Source organism: Equus caballus, chromosome 26 (assembly GCF_041296265.1).
Source record: "Equus caballus isolate H_3958 breed thoroughbred chromosome 26, TB-T2T, whole genome shotgun sequence".
Classification (NCBI taxonomy): Eukaryota; Metazoa; Chordata; class Mammalia; order Perissodactyla; family Equidae; genus Equus; species Equus caballus.
Genome location: NC_091709.1, coordinates 33955038 through 33960789, shown reverse-complemented (window position 1 = coordinate 33960789; position 5752 = coordinate 33955038). Strand labels below are relative to the sequence as shown.

General features: G+C 39.3%; 1 long non-coding RNA gene across 1 annotated transcript; it reads right to left on the bottom strand.

Annotated features, from left to right (window-relative positions):
* Positions 1–248: 248 nt before the first annotated feature.
* Positions 249–3130, bottom strand: LOC111770853 (uncharacterized). The gene is made up of 3 exons (XR_002804290.2): positions 2952–3130; positions 2752–2827; positions 249–718 (listed from the first exon to the last, which is right to left on the bottom strand). It is a non-coding gene; the product is annotated as an uncharacterized lncRNA (long non-coding RNA).
* Positions 3131–5752: the final 2622 nt, after the last annotated feature.

The following is a 5752-nucleotide window of genomic DNA, read 5'->3' as shown; positions in this document are numbered from 1 at the left end:
GAGGCAGCAATAGAGAATAGTTTATATTAATTCCATACAGACCATGCTAACTTTCCCTTTCCTAGTGAATGGGCTCACAGGCACTAAGGTCTACTTTTATCTGCTACCTTTTGGGTATATTACTAGAGAGGTTATAGGTACTGAGACAGTAAACCCTATGAAACAGAGAAATCACTTATGCCCCACCATTCATGTCACCCATGTCCTTCTGAGGGACGGTGGGCCACAAAGTACATGCTCAGTCAACGGACAGATCATGCAATAGCCTTTTAATCACTGTATGATAAAAAAAGAAAAAAAGAAAGTATCACATTCCATGATGTCAGATGGAGAAGAAATGCTGCAGAAAATTCTCCCAGTAATAAAGAAACCCAGAGAAAGAGTCAAGGTGCAAAAAGGTCTGTGATTTCCCAAAAGGCAAAATGAGATTTTTGTAAACTTTGTTTTCAAAAATCTTCTCTCAGAGGACTTGAGTCAATGTCTTATTTTATCCAAATTGGCTTTCACTTCTGTAACTATTATTAGACTTGTTGAGTTTTGCTTGTAAGTGTTGTAGATCCTGTGGTTCCCACGTTTTGTCAAAAACAGAGTCACCTGAAATATTTCTGTGGTTGAGAAATATGTGCAATGAATTTAGCTGGTTGTTTGAACACTTCTATGATTCTGTTAGCTTTTTGTTCTGTCTTCCTGCTGGTTCTCGTCACTCTTTGCTCTAATTCTGAATGTGGTTAAAAGAAAGAAAGGCAAAATGAACGTCTATTTTGAGCCAAATAATACCACCCATGACTAACCATATACTGTATTTGTGACTTTGGACAGTTTTATCACTGCCAACTCCAGGGCCCACAAATTGCTGCTACTAAATAAGAAACCTCCATTTTATATTTTTATGGCCTAAATTCACACATTGTTCCAAATAATATTTGTCTTTTACTGAATGTTTGGATCCCCACCACCTCTCTCTCTTATCTTTTGATGAGGAAAAATGGAAAATAATAGTAAGTAAAGAACAGCAGTTTCTCTTTAGGGATTTTCATGCTATATCATCCTAATGCCAACCAAGATCATTCATATAAGTAGAATGAGGATGACTTGAAAATCAAACATGAATAAGACAGGCAGAAATATCCGAAATCGTAGGGCAGGATGTGGTTTCAGGAGTAAGACAGAGAGAGAAAAGAGAAACCAAGATTGTACTCCATGAACAAATATAATCACTAAATTAATTGTTATTTGTAATCCTATTTTGTCTGCAAATACTGTATGCATGTGATTTAGCTAAGTAGCTTATGACTTTAAATTTTTGGTTCACTTTTGAATCATATACGTCTTCTCAATTCCCCAGAAAAGGGAATCATCATGCATCGTTCAGAATGGAATAAACATTGGTAAATGATGAATACATTGATAAATAAAACTGTACTTTGAGAAGCAACAGTGTATTTATGGGCAGAGTAATTCTGCTTTACAACTTAGAACAAAAATATGGAAGCCTCTTAGTGACTCAATTTCCTCTCATACCAACTAGCAAGAATGTAATCTATTTTAAAAATTGTTTTAAATGATGGTTAAGTCTTGTGGTGGTACAGCATAGATTTTATATCACTGTGGTAAGGCTGGGCAGAAGGGTAAAGCCACAAGTATCTGGTTTTACATCTCATTTCAATCATTTGGTTCTTACCGCTGAAGTAGGTATATAAGACTATAAAGTGGAAGTGACTCAGTTCTGTAGGCATGGACAGAGATGCAAATAGCTTTATCAAGGTGACTCCAAAAGAGGAAAATGAAGCCACAATATACACTCAGAATGCTCCTTCCCCAACACCCTGGGTAGATTTCCATCTCTACTGCTGTCTGGGGTATGGCAACATGTCATGGAGAATTTTCTGTGGCTGTTGCAGGAGACTCTGTAAGCCATATTTTGACATTCTCCACTTTTTCATGGTGTGCACCAGACAGGAGCATATGGTTCCAAATGTCTGTGGCAGTTGTGCAGAGGATACAACAGAAAAAGTTGTTTTATGTTGACAATATAAAAAGAGGGATATGGAATACAATGAATTGGCCACTGGCGAGCAAAGAACTTTAATACTTCAAATTGCCTATTATGGTTGTTAGAGAGAGAAAAAAACATAGAGAGAGTTAAAACATTGATAATGTCTACTGCTGTGAGGAAAAAAGATGTTCTTATTGATTATTGTAGAACTAGTCAATGACAAAAATCAATATTACTCTAAGATTTTCATTGCTCGTCTAAGTAATTGTATAGAATACAGGCACTTTGTAATACTACTTTACAAAGGGCTTTCTCTTGGAGGATTTTAAAAGACAAACAAAGAATCAGTTGTATACTGATATGGTTTCCCGTGTGAATTTTCAGCTCAATAATTTGTAATGTGGTAGGAAAAAAATTTGTTTACCTTGCCTGGGATAAATATTCATCTAACTGGGCTCTTATCTGTTCCTTCCTGATTGTGTAGCAAGCTTTTAGAGATCACTTCATATGCCCCAAATATCTGAGTTGCACAGAAGTAATGCATTTCTGTTTTCACTCATTTGGGATATAGTGGCTTTTTATGACTGAAGTCATCCTGCTCTAACTTTGCTGTTATGCTACAGATGATTCAAAGGTAATTAGTACACAGACTTGGGGATGCTTCTGAAATTGACTGGCCATGGACAAACTCAGGACACCTTAATCAAGTGAGGCCTTACAACATGCATGACTTCCTAGATAAGGAGATACATTACCTTCCCGAAGTAAGAACTCACGTGCCATGAAGAAATAGACCATCAAATATGATTCATGTGACAGTGGTCTACGTTCCTGTGACCAGAACAGTAAGAATAAGATTAATAACTCAGCTCTCAGCAGTTGTAATTATCTAATAATTATGAGCCAGCTGAAAAATCACAGGGTAAGTAAAATATATAAAAAGGTTGAGAAATACCTAGGGAAATATATTTCTGGGTCCCCTCAGAAGTAGGCAGAGACAAAGCTTCGATTGTTATAAGCTAATCTGGGAGGTGATTCCAAGAAAGCCCAGTGAAGAAGTGTGAGTATGAGACAGGGGAGGAGAGGAAGCTGATAGAAGCTGCATTACCCAGCAAATTATCACTGCGGGAAACTGGAACGGAATCCCTTTGGGGGAACTTTGGGAGATTATGTTAGAACACATCTCAGAGTTCTCTCAATTGAAAGACTGCTTCCAAGGACATTGACTCTCTGGTACTGAACACAAGCCAAACTTCCACAGCCAAAAGAAAAAAAGGAGAAAAGGAAAAAAAAAAGTCCTCAGGAAGAGTCCCAGCTGTTTGCAGGAAGCCACGTTCACATGCAGAGGTAACTGCTGAGAGCATATGGGTGGGGCATCAGAAGCATCTGCTACTGCAATTTATACTAAAAGTTACAAAATAAGTGCTTCTGGATAAAGGTGAAGGATTGAACACGTTTCCTTCAGAAACTTCACTAAAACTACAATACAGAGACCGGGAGAAAATACATCATAGGGGAGTGGAAACATTCCCGGCCAACTGGAGAATGCTAAATCTCAAACTAGTACAGCCAAAGGGCAAGAGCCAGCCTGCTGTTCAGAGTAGAAAAGTCACCTGGCTCAGAGCTGGTAGCCTGGGGCACTGCAGGGACTTGGGGGAAGTGGAAAGCTAATGGAAAAGGGGTTGCTGGAAATCTCTCTAGGAAGCAGTTGCATCCACACCACTGGATAACTTCCTGTCCCCATGACCTTCACATAAAACTGGGGCATATTCTCTGGAGAGGGTAAAACAGGCTCTCTGGACAAGAGGATTCCAGCCTGGGCTAAAGGCATAAATAATAGTCTGAGTTGAGGGATTAAATAACTCAGATGCAAACAGAAGTTGAAGCTAGCTGGCTGTTCTGTTCTAGCTTCTTTCATGAGCCTCCCACTCCACTAGCAGTTAGACTTTTATTCTTAAGGGCACCAGAAGAGTCTTCTCTTGGGAATATAATTGGCCCAAGAGAAAACTCTTAAATATACTGACATCACAGGTTCCCTGATCTCACTCCACATTATTCTTTAGCAAAACTTAGAACCTATGAGCCCTGACTCTTGTACTCAGAGCTTGCAATTGGCATCCTAGTCCTCCTTCCTTAAATATGAATAGACAACAAAGGGTTATAGAATATTCGAGAAAGTTTCCACCATGAAACACAGAGAGACTAAAAAACACAGAGAAAGCATCTTGAAAGCAAGAGACACTATTTAAGGGGAGAATATCCCGCAATAATATACTTGGAGAGTTTAAAAAAAGATATTACATCCATGAAACAAAGTTACTAAAAAAAAGTCACATGAGAAAATAACTCACAAAATAAAAACATAATAGCAGAAATGAAGAAAAATCATAGAAGGATTGAAAAATAAAGTTGTGAAAATGTCCCGGAAAGTTATACAAATTGACAAAGAGAGAGACTAATGCAGCAGTTACAGTATCTGAATACACTGAATTTCAGAAAGTGATCTTTTATGCACTTTTGCTCAGAAAGTTACCTAAGTATCTGTTGAGAGAAAGGAAGAGAGAGACAGAGAGACAGAGACACAGAGACATAGAGAAAAGGACAGGAAGAAGGAGGAAGTGGAGGAGGAGGAAGAGGGGAAGGAAGCAGAGAATGAGGAGGGGGAAGTGGTAGGATTCAAAACTAAAACAAAAAGAATAAAACACTACATGCGAAATATAGGAAAAAGGAAAAGAGAATCCCCAAGATAACGGTGAACGTAGTGCTCCAGCAAGGAAACTGTGACCTACATATCAATGGCCACCAGTCCTGATTAAAGCAGTGTCAATTCAAGAGACGGCCATGTAAAGGGCTGTCACTATCACCAGTTCTGATACTCTATTGCTCTTTTTTTTTAAACGTAAAAGAGCTTCTTGGGCACTTGTTCTCCCATAACAAGGGAGTAAACCTGGGACTACAAGTATGTAGTAAATTTGGCTTTGCTCAAAGAGAGATCTGCCCTTTGCCCTAGGTTTTGGGGGAAGTCGTCTATTTCATACCTGATAAGAATGTCTTTACTTAAGGTGGAGACTGGTCATACTTGATATTCCTAGAGTAGAGGCTGACCGTGGCAGAAAGACCAACCATACGATTTAGGGTAGGGAATTTGGGACACATGGCATCAATTGATCTAGAGAGTAAATTCCACCATGTGGGCAATCAATCAATCACTCATGACTATGTACTGAAGCCCCAGTAAAAACTCTGGACATTGGGGCTCAGGTGAGCTTCTTTTGTTGGCAATATTCCATGCATATTGTCACATGTTGATGCTAGGAGGGTAACACCTCCTAACTCCATGGGGAGAGGACAACAGAAGCTTTGCACTCAGAACCCTCCAAGACTCCGCGCTATGTGTCTCATCTTTGGCTAATTTTAATCTGTATCCTTTCCCTATAATAAAGCATAACCACGAGTATACTAGCTTTTAGTAAGTTCTGTGAGTCTTTCTAGGAAACAATTGAGCTTAAGAGTGATTTTGGGAATCTGCCAAACCTACGGTTGGTTTCAGAAGTAAGGGAAGTCTTGGGACTGTGCCCTTAAACCTGAAAATTTGGCTAACTCCAGGCACATGAGATCCAAAAAACAGGCAATGCATCCCAGGGGAAAGACAGGAATAACCTAGATAGACAGGGAAGGGAAGTGCCAAAGTGACAGCTGCATTGGAGGCCAAGAGAGCCCAGTACCTAGAGTAGGAAAATGGAGGTGTCCATGGAG